The following is a 21,363-nucleotide window of genomic DNA, read 5'->3' on the forward strand; positions in this document are numbered from 1 at the left end:
TTCACTAATGGTCTAACCTTTTAAATAGCCCAATTTTGGCAGCAGTTTTAGCTTACGGCCATACCACCTTGGGCACGCCCGATCTCGTCTGATCTCGGAAGCTAAGCAGGGTCGGGCCTGGTTAGTACTTGGATGGGAGACCGCCTGGGAATACCAGGTGCTGTAAGCTTTTAAAAAAAAAAAAAAGAGTGCCTGAGCTTCAAAAAGCCTTAAAAAGTCTCTGAGATTCTTCAGAAAGCATGAAAGAGTTTGAGTTTTTTCAAAAGTTCTTCTTAGTCTTCTTCACTAATGGTCTAAGCTTTTAAATAAGGCCTGGTTAGTACTTGGATGGGAGGCCGCATGGGAATACTAGGTGTTGTAAGCTTTTTTAAGAAAAAAAAAAAAGAGTCCCTGAGCTTCTTCAAAAAGCCTTAAAAAGTCTCTGAGATTCTTCAGAAAGCACGAAAGAGCTTGAGTTTTTTCAAAAGTTGTTCTTAGTTTTCTTCACTAATGGTCTAACCTTTTAAATAGCCCAATTTTGGCAGCAGTTTTAGCTTACGGCCATACCACCTTGGGCACGCCCGATCTCGTCTGATCTCGGAAGCTAAGCAGGGTCGGGCCTGCTTAGTACTTGGATGGGAGACCGCCTGGGAATACCAGGTGCTGTAAGCTTTTAAAAAAAAAAAAAAGAGTGCCTGAGCTTCAAAAAGCCTTAAAAAGTCTCTGAGATTCTTCAGAAAGCATGAAAGAGTTTGAGTTTTTTCAAAAGTTGTTCTTAGTTTTCTTCACTAATGGTCTAACCTTTTAAATAGCCCAATTTTGGCAGCAGTATTCGCTTACGGCCATACCACCTTGGGCACGCCCGATCTCGTCTGATCTCGGAAGCTAAGCAGGGTCGGGCCTGGTTAGTACTTGGATGGGAGACCGCCTGGGAATACCAGGTGCTGTAAGCTTTTAAAAAAAAAAAAAAAGAGTGCCTGAGCTTCAAAAAGCCTTAAAAAGTCTCTGAGATTCTTCAGAAAGCATGAAAGAGTTTGAGTTTTTTCAAAAGTTGTTCTTAGTTTTCTTCACTAATGGTCTAACCTTTTAAATAGCCCAATTTTGGCAGCAGTATTCGCTTACGGCCATACCACCTTGGGCACGCCCGATCTCGTCTGATCTCGGAAGCTAAGCAGGGTCGGGCCTGGTTAGTACTTGGATGGGAGCCCGCCTGGGAATACCAGGTGCTGTAAGCTTTTAAAAAAAAAAAAAAGAGTGCCTGAGCTTCAAAAAGCCTTAAAAAGTCTCTGAGATTCTTCAGAAAGCATGAAAGAGTTTGAGTTTTTTCAAAAGTTGTTCTTAGTTTTCTTCACTAATGGTCTAACCTTTTAAATAGCCCAATTTTGGCAGCAGTATTCGCTTACGGCCATACCACCTTGGGCACGCCCGATCTCGTCTGATCTCGGAAGCTAAGCAGGGTCGGGCCTGGTTAGTACTTGGATGGGAGACCGCCTGGGAATACCAGGTGCTGTAAGCTTTTAAAAAAAAAAAAAAGAGTGCCTGAGCTTCAAAAAGCCTTAAAAAGTCTCTGAGATTCTTCAGAAAGCATGAAAGAGTTTGAGTTTTTTCAAAAGTTGTTCTTAGTTTTCTTCACTAATGGTCTAACCTTTTAAATAGCCCAATTTTGGCAGCAGTATTCGCTTACGGCCATACCACCTTGGGCACGCCCGATCTCGTCTGATCTCGGAAGCTAAGCAGGGTCGGGCCTGGTTAGTACTTGGATGGGAGACCGCCTGGGAATACCAGGTGCTGTAAGCTTTTAAAAAAAAAAAAAAGAGTGCCTGAGCTTCAAAAAGCCTTAAAAAGTCTCTGAGATTCTTCAGAAAGCATGAAAGAGTTTGAGTTTTTTCAAAAGTTGTTCTTAGTTTTCTTCACTAATGGTCTAACCTTTTAAATAGCCCAATTTTGGCAGCAGTATTCGCTTACGGCCATACCACCTTGGGCACGCCCCATCTCGTCTGATCTCGGAAGCTAAGCAGGGTCGGGCCTGGTTAGTACTTGGATGGGAGACCGCCTGGGAATACCAGGTGCTGTAAGCTTTTTAAAAAAAAAAAAAGAGTGCCTGAGCTTCAAAAAGCCTTAAAAAGTCTCTGAGATTCTTCAGAAAGCATGAAAGAGTTTGAGTTTTTTCAAAAGTTGTTCTTAGTTTTCTTCACTAATGGTCTAACCTTTTAAATAGCCCAATTTTGGCAGCACTATTCGCTTACGGCCATACCACCTTGGGCACGCCCGATCTCGTCTGATCTCGGAAGCTAAGCAGGGTCGGGCCTGGTTAGTACTTGGATGGGAGACCGCCTGGGAATACCAGGTGCTGTAAGCTTTTAAAAAAAAAAAAAAAAAAAAAAAAAGAGTGCCTGAGCTTCAAAAAGCCTTAAAAAGTCTCTGAGATTCTTCAGAAAGCATGAAAGAGTTTGAGTTTTTTCAAAAGTTCTTCTTAGTCTTCTTCACTAATGGTCTAAGCTTTTAAATAAGGCCTGGTTAGTACTTGGATGGGAGGCCGCATGGGAATACTAGGTGTTGTAAGCTTTTTTAAGAAAAAAAAAAAAGAGTCCCTGAGCTTCTTCAAAAAGCCTTAAAAAGTCTCTGAGATTCTTCAGAAAGCATGAAAGAGCTTGAGTTTTTTCAAAAGTTGTTCTTAGTTTTCTTCACTAATGGTCTAACCTTTTAAATAGCCCAATTTTGGCAGCAGTTTTAGCTTACGGCCATACCACCTTGGGCACGCCCGATCTCGTCTGATCTCGGAAGCTAAGCAGGGTCGGGCCTGGTTAGTACTTGGATGGGAGACCGCCTGGGAATACCAGGTGCTGTAAGCTTTTAAAAAAAAAAAAAAAAAAAAAAAAAGAGTGCCTGAGCTTCAAAAAGCCTTAAAAAGTCTCTGAGATTCTTCAGAAAGCATGAAAGAGTTTGAGTTTTTTCAAAAGTTCTTCTTAGTCTTCTTCACTAATGGTCTAAGCTTTTAAATAAGGCCTGGTTAGTACTTGGATGGGAGGCCGCATGGGAATACTAGGTGTTGTAAGCTTTTTTAAGAAAAAAAAAAAAGAGTCCCTGAGCTTCTTCAAAAAGCCTTAAAAAGTCTCTGAGATTCTTCAGAAAGCATGAAAGAGCTTGAGTTTTTTCAAAAGTTGTTCTTAGTTTTCTTCACTAATGGTCTAACCTTTTAAATAGCCCAATTTTGGCAGCAGTTTTAGCTTACGGCCATACCACCTTGGGCACGCCCGATCTCGTCTGATCTCGGAAGCTAAGCAGGGTCGGGCCTGGTTAGTACTTGGATGGGAGACCGCCTGGGAATACCAGGTGCTGTAAGCTTTTAAAAAAAAAAAAAAGAGTGCCTGAGCTTCAAAAAGCCTTAAAAAGTCTCTGAGATTCTTCAGAAAGCATGAAAGAGTTTGAGTTTTTTCAAAAGTTCTTCTTAGTCTTCTTCACTAATGGTCTAAGCTTTTAAATAAGGCCTGGTTAGTACTTGGATGGGAGGCCGCATGGGAATACTAGGTGTTGTAAGCTTTTTTAAGAAAAAAAAAAAAGAGTCCCTGAGCTTCTTCAAAAAGCCTTAAAAAGTCTCTGAGATTCTTCAGAAAGCATGAAAGAGCTTGAGTTTTTTCAAAAGTTGTTCTTAGTTTTCTTCACTAATGGTCTAACCTTTTAAATAGCCCAATTTTGGCAGCAGTTTTAGCTTACGGCCATACCACCTTGGGCACGCCCGATCTCGTCTGATCTCGGAAGCTAAGCAGGGTCGGGCCTGGTTAGTACTTGGATGGGAGACCGCCTGGGAATACCAGGTGCTGTAAGCTTTTAAAAAAAAAAAAAAGAGTGCCTGAGCTTCAAAAAGCCTTAAAAAGTCTCTGAGATTCTTCAGAAAGCATGAAAGAGTTTGAGTTTTTTCAAAAGTTCTTCTTAGTCTTCTTCACTAATGGTCTAAGCTTTTAAATAAGGCCTGGTTAGTACTTGGATGGGAGGCCGCATGGGAATACTAGGTGTTGTAAGCTTTTTTAAGAAAAAAAAAAAAGAGTCCCTGAGCTTCTTCAAAAAGCCTTAAAAAGTCTCTGAGATTCTTCAGAAAGCACGAAAGAGCTTGAGTTTTTTCAAAAGTTGTTCTTAGTTTTCTTCACTAATGGTCTAACCTTTTAAATAGCCCAATTTTGGCAGCAGTTTTAGCTTACGGCCATACCACCTTGGGCACGCCCGATCTCGTCTGATCTCGGAAGCTAAGCAGGGTCGGGCCTGCTTAGTACTTGGATGGGAGACCGCCTGGGAATACCAGGTGCTGTAAGCTTTTAAAAAAAAAAAAAAGAGTGCCTGAGCTTCAAAAAGCCTTAAAAAGTCTCTGAGATTCTTCAGAAAGCATGAAAGAGTTTGAGTTTTTTCAAAAGTTGTTCTTAGTTTTCTTCACTAATGGTCTAACCTTTTAAATAGCCCAATTTTGGCAGCAGTATTCGCTTACGGCCATACCACCTTGGGCACGCCCGATCTCGTCTGATCTCGGAAGCTAAGCAGGGTCGGGCCTGGTTAGTACTTGGATGGGAGACCGCCTGGGAATACCAGGTGCTGTAAGCTTTTAAAAAAAAAAAAAAAGAGTGCCTGAGCTTCAAAAAGCCTTAAAAAGTCTCTGAGATTCTTCAGAAAGCATGAAAGAGTTTGAGTTTTTTCAAAAGTTGTTCTTAGTTTTCTTCACTAATGGTCTAACCTTTTAAATAGCCCAATTTTGGCAGCAGTATTCGCTTACGGCCATACCACCTTGGGCACGCCCGATCTCGTCTGATCTCGGAAGCTAAGCAGGGTCGGGCCTGGTTAGTACTTGGATGGGAGCCCGCCTGGGAATACCAGGTGCTGTAAGCTTTTAAAAAAAAAAAAAAGAGTGCCTGAGCTTCAAAAAGCCTTAAAAAGTCTCTGAGATTCTTCAGAAAGCATGAAAGAGTTTGAGTTTTTTCAAAAGTTGTTCTTAGTTTTCTTCACTAATGGTCTAACCTTTTAAATAGCCCAATTTTGGCAGCAGTATTCGCTTACGGCCATACCACCTTGGGCACGCCCGATCTCGTCTGATCTCGGAAGCTAAGCAGGGTCGGGCCTGGTTAGTACTTGGATGGGAGACCGCCTGGGAATACCAGGTGCTGTAAGCTTTTAAAAAAAAAAAAAAGAGTGCCTGAGCTTCAAAAAGCCTTAAAAAGTCTCTGAGATTCTTCAGAAAGCATGAAAGAGTTTGAGTTTTTTCAAAAGTTGTTCTTAGTTTTCTTCACTAATGGTCTAACCTTTTAAATAGCCCAATTTTGGCAGCAGTATTCGCTTACGGCCATACCACCTTGGGCACGCCCGATCTCGTCTGATCTCGGAAGCTAAGCAGGGTCGGGCCTGGTTAGTACTTGGATGGGAGACCGCCTGGGAATACCAGGTGCTGTAAGCTTTTAAAAAAAAAAAAAAAAAAAAAAGAGTGCCTGAGCTTCAAAAAGCCTTAAAAAGTCTCTGAGATTCTTCAGAAAGCATGAAAGAGTTTGAGTTTTTTCAAAAGTTCTTCTTAGTCTTCTTCACTAATGGTCTAAGCTTTTAAATAAGGCCTGGTTAGTACTTGGATGGGAGGCCGCATGGGAATACTAGGTGTTGTAAGCTTTTTTAAGAAAAAAAAAAAAGAGTCCCTGAGCTTCTTCAAAAAGCCTTAAAAAGTCTCTGAGATTCTTCAGAAAGCATGAAAGAGCTTGAGTTTTTTCAAAAGTTGTTCTTAGTTTTCTTCACTAATGGTCTAACCTTTTAAATAGCCCAATTTTGGCAGCAGTATTCGCTTACGGCCATACCACCTTGGGCACGCCCGATCTCGTCTGATCTCGGAAGCTAAGCAGGGTCGGGCCTGGTTAGTACTTGGATGGGAGACCGCCTGGGAATACCAGGTGCTGTAAGCTTTTAAAAAAAAAAAAAAAAAAAAAAAGAGTGCCTGAGCTTCAAAAAGCCTTAAAAAGTCTCTGAGATTCTTCAGAAAGCATGAAAGAGTTTGAGTTTTTTCAAAAGTTCTTCTTAGTCTTCTTCACTAATGGTCTAAGCTTTTAAATAAGGCCTGGTTAGTACTTGGATGGGAGGCCGCATGGGAATACTAGGTGTTGTAAGCTTTTTTAAGAAAAAAAAAAAAGAGTCCCTGAGCTTCTTCAAAAAGCCTTAAAAAGTCTCTGAGATTCTTCAGAAAGCACGAAAGAGCTTGAGTTTTTTCAAAAGTTGTTCTTAGTTTTCTTCACTAATGGTCTAACCTTTTAAATAGCCCAATTTTGGCAGCAGTTTTAGCTTACGGCCATACCACCTTGGGCACGCCCGATCTCGTCTGATCTCGGAAGCTAAGCAGGGTCGGGCCTGCTTAGTACTTGGATGGGAGACCGCCTGGGAATACCAGGTGCTGTAAGCTTTTAAAAAAAAAAAAAAGAGTGCCTGAGCTTCAAAAAGCCTTAAAAAGTCTCTGAGATTCTTCAGAAAGCATGAAAGAGTTTGAGTTTTTTCAAAAGTTGTTCTTAGTTTTCTTCACTAATGGTCTAACCTTTTAAATAGCCCAATTTTGGCAGCAGTATTCGCTTACGGCCATACCACCTTGGGCACGCCCGATCTCGTCTGATCTCGGAAGCTAAGCAGGGTCGGGCCTGGTTAGTACTTGGATGGGAGACCGCCTGGGAATACCAGGTGCTGTAAGCTTTTAAAAAAAAAAAAAAAGAGTGCCTGAGCTTCAAAAAGCCTTAAAAAGTCTCTGAGATTCTTCAGAAAGCATGAAAGAGTTTGAGTTTTTTCAAAAGTTGTTCTTAGTTTTCTTCACTAATGGTCTAACCTTTTAAATAGCCCAATTTTGGCAGCAGTATTCGCTTACGGCCATACCACCTTGGGCACGCCCGATCTCGTCTGATCTCGGAAGCTAAGCAGGGTCGGGCCTGGTTAGTACTTGGATGGGAGCCCGCCTGGGAATACCAGGTGCTGTAAGCTTTTAAAAAAAAAAAAAAGAGTGCCTGAGCTTCAAAAAGCCTTAAAAAGTCTCTGAGATTCTTCAGAAAGCATGAAAGAGTTTGAGTTTTTTCAAAAGTTGTTCTTAGTTTTCTTCACTAATGGTCTAACCTTTTAAATAGCCCAATTTTGGCAGCAGTATTCGCTTACGGCCATACCACCTTGGGCACGCCCGATCTCGTCTGATCTCGGAAGCTAAGCAGGGTCGGGCCTGGTTAGTACTTGGATGGGAGACCGCCTGGGAATACCAGGTGCTGTAAGCTTTTAAAAAAAAAAAAAAGAGTGCCTGAGCTTCAAAAAGCCTTAAAAAGTCTCTGAGATTCTTCAGAAAGCATGAAAGAGTTTGAGTTTTTTCAAAAGTTGTTCTTAGTTTTCTTCACTAATGGTCTAACCTTTTAAATAGCCCAATTTTGGCAGCAGTATTCGCTTACGGCCATACCACCTTGGGCACGCCCGATCTCGTCTGATCTCGGAAGCTAAGCAGGGTCGGGCCTGGTTAGTACTTGGATGGGAGACCGCCTGGGAATACCAGGTGCTGTAAGCTTTTAAAAAAAAAAAAAAAAAAAAAAAGAGTGCCTGAGCTTCAAAAAGCCTTAAAAAGTCTCTGAGATTCTTCAGAAAGCATGAAAGAGTTTGAGTTTTTTCAAAAGTTCTTCTTAGTCTTCTTCACTAATGGTCTAAGCTTTTAAATAAGGCCTGGTTAGTACTTGGATGGGAGGCCGCATGGGAATACTAGGTGTTGTAAGCTTTTTTAAGAAAAAAAAAAAAGAGTCCCTGAGCTTCTTCAAAAAGCCTTAAAAAGTCTCTGAGATTCTTCAGAAAGCATGAAAGAGCTTGAGTTTTTTCAAAAGTTGTTCTTAGTTTTCTTCACTAATGGTCTAACCTTTTAAATAGCCCAATTTTGGCAGCAGTATTCGCTTACGGCCATACCACCTTGGGCACGCCCGATCTCGTCTGATCTCGGAAGCTAAGCAGGGTCGGGCCTGGTTAGTACTTGGATGGGAGACCGCCTGGGAATACCAGGTGCTGTAAGCTTTTAAAAAAAAAAAAAAAAAAAAAAGAGTGCCTGAGCTTCAAAAAGCCTTAAAAAGTCTCTGAGATTCTTCAGAAAGCATGAAAGAGTTTGAGTTTTTTCAAAAGTTCTTCTTAGTCTTCTTCACTAATGGTCTAAGCTTTTAAATAAGGCCTGGTTAGTACTTGGATGGGAGGCCGCATGGGAATACTAGGTGTTGTAAGCTTTTTTAAGAAAAAAAAAAAAGAGTCCCTGAGCTTCTTCAAAAAGCCTTAAAAAGTCTCTGAGATTCTTCAGAAAGCATGAAAGAGCTTGAGTTTTTTCAAAAGTTGTTCTTAGTTTTCTTCACTAATGGTCTAACCTTTTAAATAGCCCAATTTTGGCAGCAGTTTTAGCTTACGGCCATACCACCTTGGGCACGCCCGATCTCGTCTGATCTCGGAAGCTAAGCAGGGTCGGGCCTGGTTAGTACTTGGATGGGAGACCGCCTGGGAATACCAGGTGCTGTAAGCTTTTAAAAAAAAAAAAAAAAAAAAAAAGAGTGCCTGAGCTTCAAAAAGCCTTAAAAAGTCTCTGAGATTCTTCAGAAAGCATGAAAGAGTTTGAGTTTTTTCAAAAGTTCTTCTTAGTCTTCTTCACTAATGGTCTAAGCTTTTAAATAAGGCCTGGTTAGTACTTGGATGGGAGGCCGCATGGGAATACTAGGTGTTGTAAGCTTTTTTAAGAAAAAAAAAAAAGAGTCCCTGAGCTTCTTCAAAAAGCCTTAAAAAGTCTCTGAGATTCTTCAGAAAGCATGAAAGAGCTTGAGTTTTTTCAAAAGTTGTTCTTAGTTTTCTTCACTAATGGTCTAACCTTTTAAATAGCCCAATTTTGGCAGCAGTTTTAGCTTACGGCCATACCACCTTGGGCACGCCCGATCTCGTCTGATCTCGGAAGCTAAGCAGGGTCGGGCCTGGTTAGTACTTGGATGGGAGACCGCCTGGGAATACCAGGTGCTGTAAGCTTTTAAAAAAAAAAAAAAGAGTGCCTGAGCTTCAAAAAGCCTTAAAAAGTCTCTGAGATTCTTCAGAAAGCATGAAAGAGTTTGAGTTTTTTCAAAAGTTGTTCTTAGTTTTCTTCACTAATGGTCTAACCTTTTAAATAGCCCAATTTTGGCAGCAGTATTCGCTTACGGCCATACCACCTTGGGCACGCCCGATCTCGTCTGATCTCGGAAGCTAAGCAGGGTCGGGCCTGGTTAGTACTTGGATGGGAGACCGCCTGGGAATACCAGGTGCTGTAAGCTTTTAAAAAAAAAAAAAAGAGTGCCTGAGCTTCAAAAAGCCTTAAAAAGTCTCTGAGATTCTTCAGAAAGCATGAAAGAGTTTGAGTTTTTTCAAAAGTTGTTCTTAGTTTTCTTCACTAATGGTCTAACCTTTTAAATAGCCCAATTTTGGCAGCAGTATTCGCTTACGGCCATACCACCTTGGGCACGCCCGATCTCGTCTGATCTCGGAAGCTAAGCAGGGTCGGGCCTGGTTAGTACTTGGATGGGAGACCGCCTGGGAATACCAGGTGCTGTAAGCTTTTAAAAAAAAAAAAAAAAAAAAAAAGAGTGCCTGAGCTTCAAAAAGCCTTAAAAAGTCTCTGAGATTCTTCAGAAAGCATGAAAGAGTTTGAGTTTTTTCAAAAGTTCTTCTTAGTCTTCTTCACTAATGGTCTAAGCTTTTAAATAAGGCCTGGTTAGTACTTGGATGGGAGGCCGCATGGGAATACTAGGTGTTGTAAGCTTTTTTAAGAAAAAAAAAAAAGAGTCCCTGAGCTTCTTCAAAAAGCCTTAAAAAGTCTCTGAGATTCTTCAGAAAGCATGAAAGAGCTTGAGTTTTTTCAAAAGTTGTTCTTAGTTTTCTTCACTAATGGTCTAACCTTTTAAATAGCCCAATTTTGGCAGCAGTTTTAGCTTACGGCCATACCACCTTGGGCACGCCCGATCTCGTCTGATCTCGGAAGCTAAGCAGGGTCGGGCCTGGTTAGTACTTGGATGGGAGACCGCCTGGGAATACCAGGTGCTGTAAGCTTTTAAAAAAAAAAAAAAAAAAAAAAAAAGAGTGCCTGAGCTTCAAAAAGCCTTAAAAAGTCTCTGAGATTCTTCAGAAAGCATGAAAGAGTTTGAGTTTTTTCAAAAGTTCTTCTTAGTCTTCTTCACTAATGGTCTAAGCTTTTAAATAAGGCCTGGTTAGTACTTGGATGGGAGGCCGCATGGGAATACTAGGTGTTGTAAGCTTTTTTAAGAAAAAAAAAAAAGAGTCCCTGAGCTTCTTCAAAAAGCCTTAAAAAGTCTCTGAGATTCTTCAGAAAGCATGAAAGAGCTTGAGTTTTTTCAAAAGTTGTTCTTAGTTTTCTTCACTAATGGTCTAACCTTTTAAATAGCCCAATTTTGGCAGCAGTTTTAGCTTACGGCCATACCACCTTGGGCACGCCCGATCTCGTCTGATCTCGGAAGCTAAGCAGGGTCGGGCCTGGTTAGTACTTGGATGGGAGACCGCCTGGGAATACCAGGTGCTGTAAGCTTTTAAAAAAAAAAAAAAGAGTGCCTGAGCTTCAAAAAGCCTTAAAAAGTCTCTGAGATTCTTCAGAAAGCATGAAAGAGTTTGAGTTTTTTCAAAAGTTCTTCTTAGTCTTCTTCACTAATGGTCTAAGCTTTTAAATAAGGCCTGGTTAGTACTTGGATGGGAGGCCGCATGGGAATACTAGGTGTTGTAAGCTTTTTTAAGAAAAAAAAAAAAGAGTCCCTGAGCTTCTTCAAAAAGCCTTAAAAAGTCTCTGAGATTCTTCAGAAAGCATGAAAGAGCTTGAGTTTTTTCAAAAGTTGTTCTTAGTTTTCTTCACTAATGGTCTAACCTTTTAAATAGCCCAATTTTGGCAGCAGTTTTAGCTTACGGCCATACCACCTTGGGCACGCCCGATCTCGTCTGATCTCGGAAGCTAAGCAGGGTCGGGCCTGCTTAGTACTTGGATGGGAGACCGCCTGGGAATACCAGGTGCTGTAAGCTTTTAAAAAAAAAAAAAAGAGTGCCTGAGCTTCAAAAAGCCTTAAAAAGTCTCTGAGATTCTTCAGAAAGCATGAAAGAGTTTGAGTTTTTTCAAAAGTTGTTCTTAGTTTTCTTCACTAATGGTCTAACCTTTTAAATAGCCCAATTTTGGCAGCAGTATTCGCTTACGGCCATACCACCTTGGGCACGCCCGATCTCGTCTGATCTCGGAAGCTAAGCAGGGTCGGGCCTGGTTAGTACTTGGATGGGAGACCGCCTGGGAATACCAGGTGCTGTAAGCTTTTAAAAAAAAAAAAAAAGAGTGCCTGAGCTTCAAAAAGCCTTAAAAAGTCTCTGAGATTCTTCAGAAAGCATGAAAGAGTTTGAGTTTTTTCAAAAGTTGTTCTTAGTTTTCTTCACTAATGGTCTAACCTTTTAAATAGCCCAATTTTGGCAGCAGTATTCGCTTACGGCCATACCACCTTGGGCACGCCCGATCTCGTCTGATCTCGGAAGCTAAGCAGGGTCGGGCCTGGTTAGTACTTGGATGGGAGCCCGCCTGGGAATACCAGGTGCTGTAAGCTTTTAAAAAAAAAAAAAAGAGTGCCTGAGCTTCAAAAAGCCTTAAAAAGTCTCTGAGATTCTTCAGAAAGCATGAAAGAGTTTGAGTTTTTTCAAAAGTTGTTCTTAGTTTTCTTCACTAATGGTCTAACCTTTTAAATAGCCCAATTTTGGCAGCAGTATTCGCTTACGGCCATACCACCTTGGGCACGCCCGATCTCGTCTGATCTCGGAAGCTAAGCAGGGTCGGGCCTGGTTAGTACTTGGATGGGAGACCGCCTGGGAATACCAGGTGCTGTAAGCTTTTAAAAAAAAAAAAAAGAGTGCCTGAGCTTCAAAAAGCCTTAAAAAGTCTCTGAGATTCTTCAGAAAGCATGAAAGAGTTTGAGTTTTTTCAAAAGTTGTTCTTAGTTTTCTTCACTAATGGTCTAACCTTTTAAATAGCCCAATTTTGGCAGCAGTATTCGCTTACGGCCATACCACCTTGGGCACGCCCGATCTCGTCTGATCTCGGAAGCTAAGCAGGGTCGGGCCTGGTTAGTACTTGGATGGGAGACCGCCTGGGAATACCAGGTGCTGTAAGCTTTTAAAAAAAAAAAAAAAAAAAAGAGTGCCTGAGCTTCAAAAAGCCTTAAAAAGTCTCTGAGATTCTTCAGAAAGCATGAAAGAGTTTGAGTTTTTTCAAAAGTTGTTCTTAGTTTTCTTCACTAATGGTCTAACCTTTTAAATAGCCCAATTTTGGCAGCAGTATTCGCTTACGGCCATACCACCTTGGGCACGCCCGATCTCGTCTGATCTCGGAAGCTAAGCAGGGTCGGGCCTGGTTAGTACTTGGATGGGAGACCGCCTGGGAATACCAGGTGCTGTAAGCTTTTAAAAAAAAAAAAAAAAAAAAAAAGAGTGCCTGAGCTTCAAAAAGCCTTAAAAAGTCTCTGAGATTCTTCAGAAAGCATGAAAGAGTTTGAGTTTTTTCAAAAGTTCTTCTTAGTCTTCTTCACTAATGGTCTAAGCTTTTAAATAAGGCCTGGTTAGTACTTGGATGGGAGGCCGCATGGGAATACTAGGTGTTGTAAGCTTTTTTAAGAAAAAAAAAAAAGAGTCCCTGAGCTTCTTCAAAAAGCCTTAAAAAGTCTCTGAGATTCTTCAGAAAGCATGAAAGAGCTTGAGTTTTTTCAAAAGTTGTTCTTAGTTTTCTTCACTAATGGTCTAACCTTTTAAATAGCCCAATTTTGGCAGCAGTATTCGCTTACGGCCATACCACCTTGGGCACGCCCGATCTCGTCTGATCTCGGAAGCTAAGCAGGGTCGGGCCTGGTTAGTACTTGGATGGGAGACCGCCTGGGAATACCAGGTGCTGTAAGCTTTTAAAAAAAAAAAAAAAAAAAAAAAGAGTGCCTGAGCTTCAAAAAGCCTTAAAAAGTCTCTGAGATTCTTCAGAAAGCATGAAAGAGTTTGAGTTTTTTCAAAAGTTCTTCTTAGTCTTCTTCACTAATGGTCTAAGCTTTTAAATAAGGCCTGGTTAGTACTTGGATGGGAGGCCGCATGGGAATACTAGGTGTTGTAAGCTTTTTTAAGAAAAAAAAAAAAGAGTCCCTGAGCTTCTTCAAAAAGCCTTAAAAAGTCTCTGAGATTCTTCAGAAAGCATGAAAGAGCTTGAGTTTTTTCAAAAGTTGTTCTTAGTTTTCTTCACTAATGGTCTAACCTTTTAAATAGCCCAATTTTGGCAGCAGTTTTAGCTTACGGCCATACCACCTTGGGCACGCCCGATCTCGTCTGATCTCGGAAGCTAAGCAGGGTCGGGCCTGGTTAGTACTTGGATGGGAGACCGCCTGGGAATACCAGGTGCTGTAAGCTTTTAAAAAAAAAAAAAAAAAAAAAAAGAGTGCCTGAGCTTCAAAAAGCCTTAAAAAGTCTCTGAGATTCTTCAGAAAGCATGAAAGAGTTTGAGTTTTTTCAAAAGTTCTTCTTAGTCTTCTTCACTAATGGTCTAAGCTTTTAAATAAGGCCTGGTTAGTACTTGGATGGGAGGCCGCATGGGAATACTAGGTGTTGTAAGCTTTTTTAAGAAAAAAAAAAAAGAGTCCCTGAGCTTCTTCAAAAAGCCTTAAAAAGTCTCTGAGATTCTTCAGAAAGCATGAAAGAGCTTGAGTTTTTTCAAAAGTTGTTCTTAGTTTTCTTCACTAATGGTCTAACCTTTTAAATAGCCCAATTTTGGCAGCAGTTTTAGCTTACGGCCATACCACCTTGGGCACGCCCGATCTCGTCTGATCTCGGAAGCTAAGCAGGGTCGGGCCTGGTTAGTACTTGGATGGGAGACCGCCTGGGAATACCAGGTGCTGTAAGCTTTTAAAAAAAAAAAAAAGAGTGCCTGAGCTTCAAAAAGCCTTAAAAAGTCTCTGAGATTCTTCAGAAAGCATGAAAGAGTTTGAGTTTTTTCAAAAGTTGTTCTTAGTTTTCTTCACTAATGGTCTAACCTTTTAAATAGCCCAATTTTGGCAGCAGTATTCGCTTACGGCCATACCACCTTGGGCACGCCCGATCTCGTCTGATCTCGGAAGCTAAGCAGGGTCGGGCCTGGTTAGTACTTGGATGGGAGACCGCCTGGGAATACCAGGTGCTGTAAGCTTTTAAAAAAAAAAAAAAGAGTGCCTGAGCTTCAAAAAGCCTTAAAAAGTCTCTGAGATTCTTCAGAAAGCATGAAAGAGTTTGAGTTTTTTCAAAAGTTGTTCTTAGTTTTCTTCACTAATGGTCTAACCTTTTAAATAGCCCAATTTTGGCAGCAGTATTCGCTTACGGCCATACCACCTTGGGCACGCCCGATCTCGTCTGATCTCGGAAGCTAAGCAGGGTCGGGCCTGGTTAGTACTTGGATGGGAGACCGCCTGGGAATACCAGGTGCTGTAAGCTTTTAAAAAAAAAAAAAAAAAAAAAAAGAGTGCCTGAGCTTCAAAAAGCCTTAAAAAGTCTCTGAGATTCTTCAGAAAGCATGAAAGAGTTTGAGTTTTTTCAAAAGTTCTTCTTAGTCTTCTTCACTAATGGTCTAAGCTTTTAAATAAGGCCTGGTTAGTACTTGGATGGGAGGCCGCATGGGAATACTAGGTGTTGTAAGCTTTTTTAAGAAAAAAAAAAAAGAGTCCCTGAGCTTCTTCAAAAAGCCTTAAAAAGTCTCTGAGATTCTTCAGAAAGCATGAAAGAGCTTGAGTTTTTTCAAAAGTTGTTCTTAGTTTTCTTCACTAATGGTCTAACCTTTTAAATAGCCCAATTTTGGCAGCAGTTTTAGCTTACGGCCATACCACCTTGGGCACGCCCGATCTCGTCTGATCTCGGAAGCTAAGCAGGGTCGGGCCTGGTTAGTACTTGGATGGGAGACCGCCTGGGAATACCAGGTGCTGTAAGCTTTTAAAAAAAAAAAAAAAAAAAAAAAAAGAGTGCCTGAGCTTCAAAAAGCCTTAAAAAGTCTCTGAGATTCTTCAGAAAGCATGAAAGAGTTTGAGTTTTTTCAAAAGTTCTTCTTAGTCTTCTTCACTAATGGTCTAAGCTTTTAAATAAGGCCTGGTTAGTACTTGGATGGGAGGCCGCATGGGAATACTAGGTGTTGTAAGCTTTTTTAAGAAAAAAAAAAAAGAGTCCCTGAGCTTCTTCAAAAAGCCTTAAAAAGTCTCTGAGATTCTTCAGAAAGCATGAAAGAGCTTGAGTTTTTTCAAAAGTTGTTCTTAGTTTTCTTCACTAATGGTCTAACCTTTTAAATAGCCCAATTTTGGCAGCAGTTTTAGCTTACGGCCATACCACCTTGGGCACGCCCGATCTCGTCTGATCTCGGAAGCTAAGCAGGGTCGGGCCTGGTTAGTACTTGGATGGGAGACCGCCTGGGAATACCAGGTGCTGTAAGCTTTTAAAAAAAAAAAAAAGAGTGCCTGAGCTTCAAAAAGCCTTAAAAAGTCTCTGAGATTCTTCAGAAAGCATGAAAGAGTTTGAGTTTTTTCAAAAGTTCTTCTTAGTCTTCTTCACTAATGGTCTAAGCTTTTAAATAAGGCCTGGTTAGTACTTGGATGGGAGGCCGCATGGGAATACTAGGTGTTGTAAGCTTTTTTAAGAAAAAAAAAAAAGAGTCCCTGAGCTTCTTCAAAAAGCCTTAAAAAGTCTCTGAGATTCTTCAGAAAGCATGAAAGAGCTTGAGTTTTTTCAAAAGTTGTTCTTAGTTTTCTTCACTAATGGTCTAACCTTTTAAATAGCCCAATTTTGGCAGCAGTTTTAGCTTACGGCCATACCACCTTGGGCACGCCCGATCTCGTCTGATCTCGGAAGCTAAGCAGGGTCGGGCCTGCTTAGTACTTGGATGGGAGACCGCCTGGGAATACCAGGTGCTGTAAGCTTTTAAAAAAAAAAAAAAGAGTGCCTGAGCTTCAAAAAGCCTTAAAAAGTCTCTGAGATTCTTCAGAAAGCATGAAAGAGTTTGAGTTTTTTCAAAAGTTGTTCTTAGTTTTCTTCACTAATGGTCTAACCTTTTAAATAGCCCAATTTTGGCAGCAGTATTCGCTTACGGCCATACCACCTTGGGCACGCCCGATCTCGTCTGATCTCGGAAGCTAAGCAGGGTCGGGCCTGGTTAGTACTTGGATGGGAGACCGCCTGGGAATACCAGGTGCTGTAAGCTTTTAAAAAAAAAAAAAAAGAGTGCCTGAGCTTCAAAAAGCCTTAAAAAGTCTCTGAGATTCTTCAGAAAGCATGAAAGAGTTTGAGTTTTTTCAAAAGTTGTTCTTAGTTTTCTTCACTAATGGTCTAACCTTTTAAATAGCCCAATTTTGGCAGCAGTATTCGCTTACGGCCATACCACCTTGGGCACGCCCGATCTCGTCTGATCTCGGAAGCTAAGCAGGGTCGGGCCTGGTTAGTACTTGGATGGGAGCCCGCCTGGGAATACCAGGTGCTGTAAGCTTTTAAAAAAAAAAAAAAGAGTGCCTGAGCTTCAAAAAGCCTTAAAAAGTCTCTGAGATTCTTCAGAAAGCATGAAAGAGTTTGAGTTTTTTCAAAAGTTGTTCTTAGTTTTCTTCACTAATGGTCTAACCTTTTAAATAGCCCAATTTTGGCAGCAGTATTCGCTTACGGCCATACCACCTTGGGCACGCCCGATCTCGTCTGATCTCGGAAGCTAAGCAGGGTCGGGCCTGGTTAGTACTTGGATGGGAGACCGCCTGGGAATACCAGGTGCTGTAAGCTTTTAAAAAAAAAAAAAAGAGTGCCTGAGCTTCAAAAAGCCTTAAAAAGTCTCTGAGATTCTTCAGAAAGCATGAAAGAGTTTGAGTTTTTTCAAAAGTTGTTCTTAGTTTTCTTCACTAATGGTCTAACCTTTTAAATAGCCCAATTTTGGCAGCAGTATTCGCTTACGGCCATACCACCTTGGGCACGCCCGATCTCGTCTGATCTCGGAAGCTAAGCAGGGTCGGGCCTGGTTAGTACTTGGATGGGAGACCGCCTGGGAATACCAGGTGCTGTAAGCTTTTAAAAAAAAAAAAAAAAAAAAAAAGAGTGCCTGAGCTTCAAAAAGCCTTAAAAAGTCTCTGAGATTCTTCAGAAAGCATGAAAGAGTTTGAGTTTTTTCAAAAGTTCTTCTTAGTCTTCTTCACTAATGGTCTAAGCTTTTAAATAAGGCCTGGTTAGTACTTGGATGGGAGGCCGCATGGGAATACTAGGTGTTGTAAGCTTTTTTAAGAAAAAAAAAAAAGAGTCCCTGAGCTTCTTCAAAAAGCCTTAAAAAGTCTCTGAGATTCTTCAGAAAGCATGAAAGAGCTTGAGTTTTTTCAAAAGTTGTTCTTAGTTTTCTTCACTAATGGTCTAACCTTTTAAATAGCCCAATTTTGGCAGCAGTATTCGCTTACGGCCATACCACCTTGGGCACGCCCGATCTCGTCTGATCTCGGAAGCTAAGCAGGGTCGGGCCTGGTTAGTACTTGGATGGGAGACCGCCTGGGAATACCAGGTGCTGTAAGCTTTTAAAAAAAAAAAAAAAAAAAAAAAGAGTGCCTGAGCTTCAAAAAGCCTTAAAAAGTCTCTGAGATTCTTCAGAAAGCATGAAAGAGTTTGAGTTTTTTCAAAAGTTCTTCTTAGTCTTCTTCACTAATGGTCTAAGCTTTTAAATAAGGCCTGGTTAGTACTTGGATGGGAGGCCGCATGGGAATACTAGGTGTTGTAAGCTTTTTTAAGAAAAAAAAAAAAGAGTCCCTGAGCTTCTTCAAAAAGCCTTAAAAAGTCTCTGAGATTCTTCAGAAAGCATGAAAGAGCTTGAGTTTTTTCAAAAGTTGTTCTTAGTTTTCTTCACTAATGGTCTAACCTTTTAAATAGCCCAATTTTGGCAGCAGTTTTAGCTTACGGCCATACCACCTTGGGCACGCCCGATCTCGTCTGATCTCGGAAGCTAAGCAGGGTCGGGCCTGGTTAGTACTTGGATGGGAGACCGCCTGGGAATACCAGGTGCTGTAAGCTTTTAAAAAAAAAAAAAAAAAAAAAAAGAGTGCCTGAGCTTCAAAAAGCCTTAAAAAGTCTCTGAGATTCTTCAGAAAGCATGAAAGAGTTTGAGTTTTTTCAAAAGTTCTTCTTAGTCTTCTTCACTAATGGTCTAAGCTTTTAAATAAGGCCTGGTTAGTACTTGGATGGGAGGCCGCATGGGAATACTAGGTGTTGTAAGCTTTTTTAAGAAAAAAAAAAAAGAGTCCCTGAGCTTCTTCAAAAAGCCTTAAAAAGTCTCTGAGATTCTTCAGAAAGCATGAAAGAGCTTGAGTTTTTTCAAAAGTTGTTCTTAGTTTTCTTCACTAATGGTCTAACCTTTTAAATAGCCCAATTTTGGCAGCAGTTTTAGCTTACGGCCATACCACCTTGGGCACGCCCGATCTCGTCTGATCTCGGAAGCTAAGCAGGGTCGGGCCTGGTTAGTACTTGGATGGGAGACCGCCTGGGAATACCAGGTGCTGTAAGCTTTTAAAAAAAAAAAAAAGAGTGCCTGAGCTTCAAAAAGCCTTAAAAAGTCTCTGAGATTCTTCAGAAAGCATGAAAGAGTTTGAGTTTTTTCAAAAGTTGTTCTTAGTTTTCTTCACTAATGGTCTAACCTTTTAAATAGCCCAATTTTGGCAGCAGTATTCGCTTACGGCCATACCACCTTGGGCACGCCCGATCTCGTCTGATCTCGGAAGCTAAGCAGGGTCGGGCCTGGTTAGTACTTGGATGGGAGACCGCCTGGGAATACCAGGTGCTGTAAGCTTTTAAAAAAAAAAAAAAGAGTGCCTGAGCTTCAAAAAGCCTTAAAAAGTCTCTGAGATTCTTCAGAAAGCATGAAAGAGTTTGAGTTTTTTCAAAAGTTGTTCTTAGTTTTCTTCACTAATGGTCTAACCTTTTAAATAGCCCAATTTTGGCAGCAGTATTCGCTTACGGCCATACCACCTTGGGCACGCCCGATCTCGTCTGATCTCGGAAGCTAAGCAGGGTCGGGCCTGGTTAGTACTTGGATGGGAGACCGCCTGGGAATACCAGGTGCTGTAAGCTTTTAAAAAAAAAAAAAAAAAAAAAAAGAGTGCCTGAGCTTCAAAAAGCCTTAAAAAGTCTCTGAGATTCTTCAGAAAGCATGAAAGAGTTTGAGTTTTTTCAAAAGTTCTTCTTAGTCTTCTTCACTAATGGTCTAAGCTTTTAAATAAGGCCTGGTTAGTACTTGGATGGGAGGCCGCATGGGAATACTAGGTGTTGTAAGCTTTTTTAAGAAAAAAAAAAAAGAGTCCCTGAGCTTCTTCAAAAAGCCTTAAAAAGTCTCTGAGATTCTTCAGAAAGCATGAAAGAGCTTGAGTTTTTTCAAAAGTTGTTCTTAGTTTTCTTCACTAATGGTCTAACCTTTTAAATAGCCCAATTTTGGCAGCAGTTTTAGCTTACGGCCATACCACCTTGGGCACGCCCGATCTCGTCTGATCTCGGAAGCTAAGCAGGGTCGGGCCTGGTTAGTACTTGGATGGGAGACCGCCTGGGAATACCAGGTGCTGTAAGCTTTTAAAAAAAAAAAAAAAAAAAAAAAAAGAGTGCCTGAGCTTCAAAAAGCCTTAAAAAGTCTCTGAGATTCTTCAGAAAGCATGAAAGAGTTTGAGTTTTTTCAAAAGTTCTTCTTAGTCTTCTTCACTAATGGTCTAAGCTTTTAAATAAGGCCTGGTTAGTACTTGGATGGGAGGCCGCATGGGAATACTAGGTGTTGTAAGCTTTTTTAAGAAAAAAAAAAAAGAGTCCCTGAGCTTCTTCAAAAAGCCTTAAAAAGTCTCTGAGATTCTTCAGAAAGCATGAAAGAGCTTGAGTTTTTTCAAAAGTTGTTCTTAGTTTTCTTCACTAATGGTCTAACCTTTTAAATAGCCCAATTTTGGCAGCAGTTTTAGCTTACGGCCATACCACCTTGGGCACGCCCGATCTCGTCTGATCTCGGAAGCTAAGCAGGGTCGGGCCTGGTTAGTACTTGGATGGGAGACCGCCTGGGAATACCAGGTGCTGTAAGCTTTTAAAAAAAAAAAAAAGAGTGCCTGAGCTTCAAAAAGCCTTAAAAAGTCTCTGAGATTCTTCAGAAAGCATGAAAGAGTTTGAGTTTTTTCAAAAGTTCTTCTTAGTCTTCTTCACTAATGGTCTAAGCTTTTAAATAAGGCCTGGTTAGTACTTGGATGGGAGGCCGCATGGGAATACTAGGTGTTGTAAGCTTTTTTAAGAAAAAAAAAAAAGAGTCCCTGAGCTTCTTCAAAAAGCCTTAAAAAGTCTCTGAGATTCTTCAGAAAGCATGAAAGAGCTTGAGTTTTTTCAAAAGTTGTTCTTAGTTTTCTTCACTAATGGTCTAACCTTTTAAATAGCCCAATTTTGGCAGCAGTTTTAGCTTACGGCCATACCACCTTGGGCACGCCCGATCTCGTCTGATCTCGGAAGCTAAGCAGGGTCGGGCCTGGTTAGTACTTGGATGGGAGACCGCCTGGGAATACCAGGTGCTGTAAGCTTTTAAAAAAAAAAAAAAAAAAAAAAAGAGTGCCTGAGCTTCAAAAAGCCTTAAAAAGTCTCTGAGATTCTTCAGAAAGCATGAAAGAGTTTGAGTTTTTTCAAAAGTTCTTCTTAGTCTTCTTCACTAATGGTCTAAGCTTTTAAATAAGGCCTGGTTAGTACTTGGATGGGAGGCCGCATGGGAATACTAGGTGTTGTAAGCTTTTTTAAGAAAAAAAAAAAAGAGTCCCTGAGCTTCTTCAAAAAGCCTTAAAAAGTCTCTGAGATTCTTCAGAAAGCATGAAAGAGCTTGAGTTTTTTCAAAAGTTGTTCTTAGTTTTCTTCACTAATGGTCTAACCTTTTAAATAGCCCAATTTTGGCAGCAGTTTTAGCTTACGGCCATACCACCTTGGGCACGCCCGATCTCGTCTGATCTCGGAAGCTAAGCAGGGTCGGGCCTGGTTAGTACTTGGATGGGAGACCGCCTGGGAATACCAGGTGCTGTAAGCTTTTAAAAAAAAAAAAAAGAGTGCCTGAGCTTCAAAAAGCCTTAAAAAGTCTCTGAGATTCTTCAGAAAGCATGAAAGAGTTTGAGTTTTTTCAAAAGTTGTTCTTAGTTTTCTTCACTAATGGTCTAACCTTTTAAATAGCCCAATTTTGGCAGCAGTATTTGCTTACGGCCATACCACCTTGGGCACGCCCGATCTCGTCTGATCTCGGAAGCTAAGCAGGGTCGGGCCTGGTTAGTACTTGGATGGGAGACCGCCTGGGAATACCAGGTGCTGTAAGCTTTTAAAAAAAAAAAAAAAGAGTGCCTGAGCTTC

At 41.0% G+C, this 21,363-nt stretch overlaps 57 non-coding genes across 57 annotated transcripts; all 57 read left to right on the forward strand.

Moving 5' to 3' along the window:
* The first annotated feature begins 50 nt into the window (after positions 1–50).
* Positions 51–169, forward strand: LOC143700436 (5S ribosomal RNA). Its single transcript, XR_013189326.1, has one exon. It is a non-coding gene; the product is annotated as a 5S ribosomal RNA (ribosomal RNA).
* Positions 170–532: 363 nt separating this feature from the next.
* Positions 533–651, forward strand: LOC143700062 (5S ribosomal RNA). Its single transcript, XR_013188964.1, has one exon. It is a non-coding gene; the product is annotated as a 5S ribosomal RNA (ribosomal RNA).
* A 162-nt stretch (positions 652–813) lies between these two features.
* Positions 814–932, forward strand: LOC143700437 (5S ribosomal RNA). Its single transcript, XR_013189327.1, has one exon. It is a non-coding gene; the product is annotated as a 5S ribosomal RNA (ribosomal RNA).
* A 163-nt stretch (positions 933–1,095) lies between these two features.
* Positions 1,096–1,214, forward strand: LOC143700012 (5S ribosomal RNA). Its single transcript, XR_013188917.1, has one exon. It is a non-coding gene; the product is annotated as a 5S ribosomal RNA (ribosomal RNA).
* Positions 1,215–1,376: 162 nt separating this feature from the next.
* On the forward strand, positions 1,377–1,495 carry LOC143700438 (5S ribosomal RNA). The gene has a single exon (XR_013189328.1). It is a non-coding gene; the product is annotated as a 5S ribosomal RNA (ribosomal RNA).
* Positions 1,496–1,657: 162 nt separating this feature from the next.
* On the forward strand, positions 1,658–1,776 carry LOC143700439 (5S ribosomal RNA). The gene has a single exon (XR_013189329.1). It is a non-coding gene; the product is annotated as a 5S ribosomal RNA (ribosomal RNA).
* Positions 1,777–1,938: 162 nt separating this feature from the next.
* Positions 1,939–2,057, forward strand: LOC143700109 (5S ribosomal RNA). The gene has a single exon (XR_013189010.1). It is a non-coding gene; the product is annotated as a 5S ribosomal RNA (ribosomal RNA).
* A 162-nt stretch (positions 2,058–2,219) lies between these two features.
* On the forward strand, positions 2,220–2,338 carry LOC143700440 (5S ribosomal RNA). Its single transcript, XR_013189330.1, has one exon. It is a non-coding gene; the product is annotated as a 5S ribosomal RNA (ribosomal RNA).
* Positions 2,339–2,712: 374 nt separating this feature from the next.
* Positions 2,713–2,831, forward strand: LOC143700441 (5S ribosomal RNA). Its single transcript, XR_013189331.1, has one exon. It is a non-coding gene; the product is annotated as a 5S ribosomal RNA (ribosomal RNA).
* A 374-nt stretch (positions 2,832–3,205) lies between these two features.
* Positions 3,206–3,324, forward strand: LOC143700442 (5S ribosomal RNA). The gene has a single exon (XR_013189332.1). It is a non-coding gene; the product is annotated as a 5S ribosomal RNA (ribosomal RNA).
* Positions 3,325–3,687: 363 nt separating this feature from the next.
* Positions 3,688–3,806, forward strand: LOC143700443 (5S ribosomal RNA). Its single transcript, XR_013189333.1, has one exon. It is a non-coding gene; the product is annotated as a 5S ribosomal RNA (ribosomal RNA).
* Positions 3,807–4,169: 363 nt separating this feature from the next.
* On the forward strand, positions 4,170–4,288 carry LOC143700063 (5S ribosomal RNA). Its single transcript, XR_013188965.1, has one exon. It is a non-coding gene; the product is annotated as a 5S ribosomal RNA (ribosomal RNA).
* Positions 4,289–4,450: 162 nt separating this feature from the next.
* LOC143700444 (5S ribosomal RNA) lies at positions 4,451–4,569 on the forward strand. The gene has a single exon (XR_013189334.1). It is a non-coding gene; the product is annotated as a 5S ribosomal RNA (ribosomal RNA).
* A 163-nt stretch (positions 4,570–4,732) lies between these two features.
* Positions 4,733–4,851, forward strand: LOC143700013 (5S ribosomal RNA). The gene has a single exon (XR_013188918.1). It is a non-coding gene; the product is annotated as a 5S ribosomal RNA (ribosomal RNA).
* Positions 4,852–5,013: 162 nt separating this feature from the next.
* On the forward strand, positions 5,014–5,132 carry LOC143700445 (5S ribosomal RNA). Its single transcript, XR_013189335.1, has one exon. It is a non-coding gene; the product is annotated as a 5S ribosomal RNA (ribosomal RNA).
* A 162-nt stretch (positions 5,133–5,294) lies between these two features.
* On the forward strand, positions 5,295–5,413 carry LOC143700447 (5S ribosomal RNA). The gene has a single exon (XR_013189337.1). It is a non-coding gene; the product is annotated as a 5S ribosomal RNA (ribosomal RNA).
* A 371-nt stretch (positions 5,414–5,784) lies between these two features.
* LOC143700448 (5S ribosomal RNA) lies at positions 5,785–5,903 on the forward strand. Its single transcript, XR_013189338.1, has one exon. It is a non-coding gene; the product is annotated as a 5S ribosomal RNA (ribosomal RNA).
* Positions 5,904–6,275: 372 nt separating this feature from the next.
* Positions 6,276–6,394, forward strand: LOC143700064 (5S ribosomal RNA). The gene has a single exon (XR_013188966.1). It is a non-coding gene; the product is annotated as a 5S ribosomal RNA (ribosomal RNA).
* A 162-nt stretch (positions 6,395–6,556) lies between these two features.
* LOC143700449 (5S ribosomal RNA) lies at positions 6,557–6,675 on the forward strand. Its single transcript, XR_013189339.1, has one exon. It is a non-coding gene; the product is annotated as a 5S ribosomal RNA (ribosomal RNA).
* Positions 6,676–6,838: 163 nt separating this feature from the next.
* On the forward strand, positions 6,839–6,957 carry LOC143700015 (5S ribosomal RNA). Its single transcript, XR_013188920.1, has one exon. It is a non-coding gene; the product is annotated as a 5S ribosomal RNA (ribosomal RNA).
* A 162-nt stretch (positions 6,958–7,119) lies between these two features.
* Positions 7,120–7,238, forward strand: LOC143700450 (5S ribosomal RNA). Its single transcript, XR_013189340.1, has one exon. It is a non-coding gene; the product is annotated as a 5S ribosomal RNA (ribosomal RNA).
* A 162-nt stretch (positions 7,239–7,400) lies between these two features.
* LOC143700451 (5S ribosomal RNA) lies at positions 7,401–7,519 on the forward strand. Its single transcript, XR_013189341.1, has one exon. It is a non-coding gene; the product is annotated as a 5S ribosomal RNA (ribosomal RNA).
* Positions 7,520–7,891: 372 nt separating this feature from the next.
* Positions 7,892–8,010, forward strand: LOC143700452 (5S ribosomal RNA). Its single transcript, XR_013189342.1, has one exon. It is a non-coding gene; the product is annotated as a 5S ribosomal RNA (ribosomal RNA).
* A 371-nt stretch (positions 8,011–8,381) lies between these two features.
* LOC143700453 (5S ribosomal RNA) lies at positions 8,382–8,500 on the forward strand. Its single transcript, XR_013189343.1, has one exon. It is a non-coding gene; the product is annotated as a 5S ribosomal RNA (ribosomal RNA).
* Positions 8,501–8,872: 372 nt separating this feature from the next.
* LOC143700454 (5S ribosomal RNA) lies at positions 8,873–8,991 on the forward strand. The gene has a single exon (XR_013189344.1). It is a non-coding gene; the product is annotated as a 5S ribosomal RNA (ribosomal RNA).
* A 162-nt stretch (positions 8,992–9,153) lies between these two features.
* On the forward strand, positions 9,154–9,272 carry LOC143700455 (5S ribosomal RNA). Its single transcript, XR_013189345.1, has one exon. It is a non-coding gene; the product is annotated as a 5S ribosomal RNA (ribosomal RNA).
* Positions 9,273–9,434: 162 nt separating this feature from the next.
* On the forward strand, positions 9,435–9,553 carry LOC143700456 (5S ribosomal RNA). Its single transcript, XR_013189346.1, has one exon. It is a non-coding gene; the product is annotated as a 5S ribosomal RNA (ribosomal RNA).
* A 372-nt stretch (positions 9,554–9,925) lies between these two features.
* LOC143700458 (5S ribosomal RNA) lies at positions 9,926–10,044 on the forward strand. Its single transcript, XR_013189348.1, has one exon. It is a non-coding gene; the product is annotated as a 5S ribosomal RNA (ribosomal RNA).
* Positions 10,045–10,418: 374 nt separating this feature from the next.
* Positions 10,419–10,537, forward strand: LOC143700459 (5S ribosomal RNA). Its single transcript, XR_013189349.1, has one exon. It is a non-coding gene; the product is annotated as a 5S ribosomal RNA (ribosomal RNA).
* A 363-nt stretch (positions 10,538–10,900) lies between these two features.
* Positions 10,901–11,019, forward strand: LOC143700065 (5S ribosomal RNA). Its single transcript, XR_013188967.1, has one exon. It is a non-coding gene; the product is annotated as a 5S ribosomal RNA (ribosomal RNA).
* Positions 11,020–11,181: 162 nt separating this feature from the next.
* LOC143700460 (5S ribosomal RNA) lies at positions 11,182–11,300 on the forward strand. The gene has a single exon (XR_013189350.1). It is a non-coding gene; the product is annotated as a 5S ribosomal RNA (ribosomal RNA).
* A 163-nt stretch (positions 11,301–11,463) lies between these two features.
* Positions 11,464–11,582, forward strand: LOC143700016 (5S ribosomal RNA). The gene has a single exon (XR_013188921.1). It is a non-coding gene; the product is annotated as a 5S ribosomal RNA (ribosomal RNA).
* A 162-nt stretch (positions 11,583–11,744) lies between these two features.
* LOC143700461 (5S ribosomal RNA) lies at positions 11,745–11,863 on the forward strand. The gene has a single exon (XR_013189351.1). It is a non-coding gene; the product is annotated as a 5S ribosomal RNA (ribosomal RNA).
* Positions 11,864–12,025: 162 nt separating this feature from the next.
* LOC143700462 (5S ribosomal RNA) lies at positions 12,026–12,144 on the forward strand. The gene has a single exon (XR_013189352.1). It is a non-coding gene; the product is annotated as a 5S ribosomal RNA (ribosomal RNA).
* A 168-nt stretch (positions 12,145–12,312) lies between these two features.
* LOC143700463 (5S ribosomal RNA) lies at positions 12,313–12,431 on the forward strand. Its single transcript, XR_013189353.1, has one exon. It is a non-coding gene; the product is annotated as a 5S ribosomal RNA (ribosomal RNA).
* A 372-nt stretch (positions 12,432–12,803) lies between these two features.
* Positions 12,804–12,922, forward strand: LOC143700464 (5S ribosomal RNA). The gene has a single exon (XR_013189354.1). It is a non-coding gene; the product is annotated as a 5S ribosomal RNA (ribosomal RNA).
* Positions 12,923–13,294: 372 nt separating this feature from the next.
* Positions 13,295–13,413, forward strand: LOC143700465 (5S ribosomal RNA). The gene has a single exon (XR_013189355.1). It is a non-coding gene; the product is annotated as a 5S ribosomal RNA (ribosomal RNA).
* A 372-nt stretch (positions 13,414–13,785) lies between these two features.
* LOC143700466 (5S ribosomal RNA) lies at positions 13,786–13,904 on the forward strand. Its single transcript, XR_013189356.1, has one exon. It is a non-coding gene; the product is annotated as a 5S ribosomal RNA (ribosomal RNA).
* Positions 13,905–14,066: 162 nt separating this feature from the next.
* On the forward strand, positions 14,067–14,185 carry LOC143700468 (5S ribosomal RNA). The gene has a single exon (XR_013189357.1). It is a non-coding gene; the product is annotated as a 5S ribosomal RNA (ribosomal RNA).
* A 162-nt stretch (positions 14,186–14,347) lies between these two features.
* Positions 14,348–14,466, forward strand: LOC143700470 (5S ribosomal RNA). The gene has a single exon (XR_013189359.1). It is a non-coding gene; the product is annotated as a 5S ribosomal RNA (ribosomal RNA).
* Positions 14,467–14,838: 372 nt separating this feature from the next.
* Positions 14,839–14,957, forward strand: LOC143700471 (5S ribosomal RNA). The gene has a single exon (XR_013189360.1). It is a non-coding gene; the product is annotated as a 5S ribosomal RNA (ribosomal RNA).
* Positions 14,958–15,331: 374 nt separating this feature from the next.
* LOC143700472 (5S ribosomal RNA) lies at positions 15,332–15,450 on the forward strand. The gene has a single exon (XR_013189361.1). It is a non-coding gene; the product is annotated as a 5S ribosomal RNA (ribosomal RNA).
* Positions 15,451–15,813: 363 nt separating this feature from the next.
* LOC143700066 (5S ribosomal RNA) lies at positions 15,814–15,932 on the forward strand. Its single transcript, XR_013188968.1, has one exon. It is a non-coding gene; the product is annotated as a 5S ribosomal RNA (ribosomal RNA).
* A 162-nt stretch (positions 15,933–16,094) lies between these two features.
* LOC143700473 (5S ribosomal RNA) lies at positions 16,095–16,213 on the forward strand. The gene has a single exon (XR_013189362.1). It is a non-coding gene; the product is annotated as a 5S ribosomal RNA (ribosomal RNA).
* Positions 16,214–16,376: 163 nt separating this feature from the next.
* Positions 16,377–16,495, forward strand: LOC143700017 (5S ribosomal RNA). Its single transcript, XR_013188922.1, has one exon. It is a non-coding gene; the product is annotated as a 5S ribosomal RNA (ribosomal RNA).
* A 162-nt stretch (positions 16,496–16,657) lies between these two features.
* On the forward strand, positions 16,658–16,776 carry LOC143700474 (5S ribosomal RNA). Its single transcript, XR_013189363.1, has one exon. It is a non-coding gene; the product is annotated as a 5S ribosomal RNA (ribosomal RNA).
* Positions 16,777–16,938: 162 nt separating this feature from the next.
* LOC143700475 (5S ribosomal RNA) lies at positions 16,939–17,057 on the forward strand. Its single transcript, XR_013189364.1, has one exon. It is a non-coding gene; the product is annotated as a 5S ribosomal RNA (ribosomal RNA).
* Positions 17,058–17,429: 372 nt separating this feature from the next.
* LOC143700476 (5S ribosomal RNA) lies at positions 17,430–17,548 on the forward strand. The gene has a single exon (XR_013189365.1). It is a non-coding gene; the product is annotated as a 5S ribosomal RNA (ribosomal RNA).
* A 372-nt stretch (positions 17,549–17,920) lies between these two features.
* On the forward strand, positions 17,921–18,039 carry LOC143700477 (5S ribosomal RNA). Its single transcript, XR_013189366.1, has one exon. It is a non-coding gene; the product is annotated as a 5S ribosomal RNA (ribosomal RNA).
* Positions 18,040–18,411: 372 nt separating this feature from the next.
* On the forward strand, positions 18,412–18,530 carry LOC143700478 (5S ribosomal RNA). Its single transcript, XR_013189367.1, has one exon. It is a non-coding gene; the product is annotated as a 5S ribosomal RNA (ribosomal RNA).
* Positions 18,531–18,692: 162 nt separating this feature from the next.
* LOC143700479 (5S ribosomal RNA) lies at positions 18,693–18,811 on the forward strand. The gene has a single exon (XR_013189368.1). It is a non-coding gene; the product is annotated as a 5S ribosomal RNA (ribosomal RNA).
* Positions 18,812–18,973: 162 nt separating this feature from the next.
* LOC143700481 (5S ribosomal RNA) lies at positions 18,974–19,092 on the forward strand. Its single transcript, XR_013189370.1, has one exon. It is a non-coding gene; the product is annotated as a 5S ribosomal RNA (ribosomal RNA).
* A 372-nt stretch (positions 19,093–19,464) lies between these two features.
* On the forward strand, positions 19,465–19,583 carry LOC143700482 (5S ribosomal RNA). The gene has a single exon (XR_013189371.1). It is a non-coding gene; the product is annotated as a 5S ribosomal RNA (ribosomal RNA).
* Positions 19,584–19,957: 374 nt separating this feature from the next.
* Positions 19,958–20,076, forward strand: LOC143700484 (5S ribosomal RNA). Its single transcript, XR_013189372.1, has one exon. It is a non-coding gene; the product is annotated as a 5S ribosomal RNA (ribosomal RNA).
* Positions 20,077–20,439: 363 nt separating this feature from the next.
* LOC143700485 (5S ribosomal RNA) lies at positions 20,440–20,558 on the forward strand. Its single transcript, XR_013189373.1, has one exon. It is a non-coding gene; the product is annotated as a 5S ribosomal RNA (ribosomal RNA).
* A 372-nt stretch (positions 20,559–20,930) lies between these two features.
* LOC143700486 (5S ribosomal RNA) lies at positions 20,931–21,049 on the forward strand. Its single transcript, XR_013189374.1, has one exon. It is a non-coding gene; the product is annotated as a 5S ribosomal RNA (ribosomal RNA).
* Positions 21,050–21,211: 162 nt separating this feature from the next.
* On the forward strand, positions 21,212–21,330 carry LOC143700487 (5S ribosomal RNA). Its single transcript, XR_013189375.1, has one exon. It is a non-coding gene; the product is annotated as a 5S ribosomal RNA (ribosomal RNA).
* The last annotated feature ends 33 nt before the right edge of the window (positions 21,331–21,363 follow it).

The sequence above is a fragment of the Siphateles boraxobius genome, unplaced genomic scaffold (assembly GCF_051911475.1).
Source record: "Siphateles boraxobius isolate OS27281-9 unplaced genomic scaffold, OSU_SipBor_1 317, whole genome shotgun sequence".
Lineage (NCBI taxonomy): Eukaryota > Metazoa > Chordata > Actinopteri > Cypriniformes > Leuciscidae > Siphateles > Siphateles boraxobius.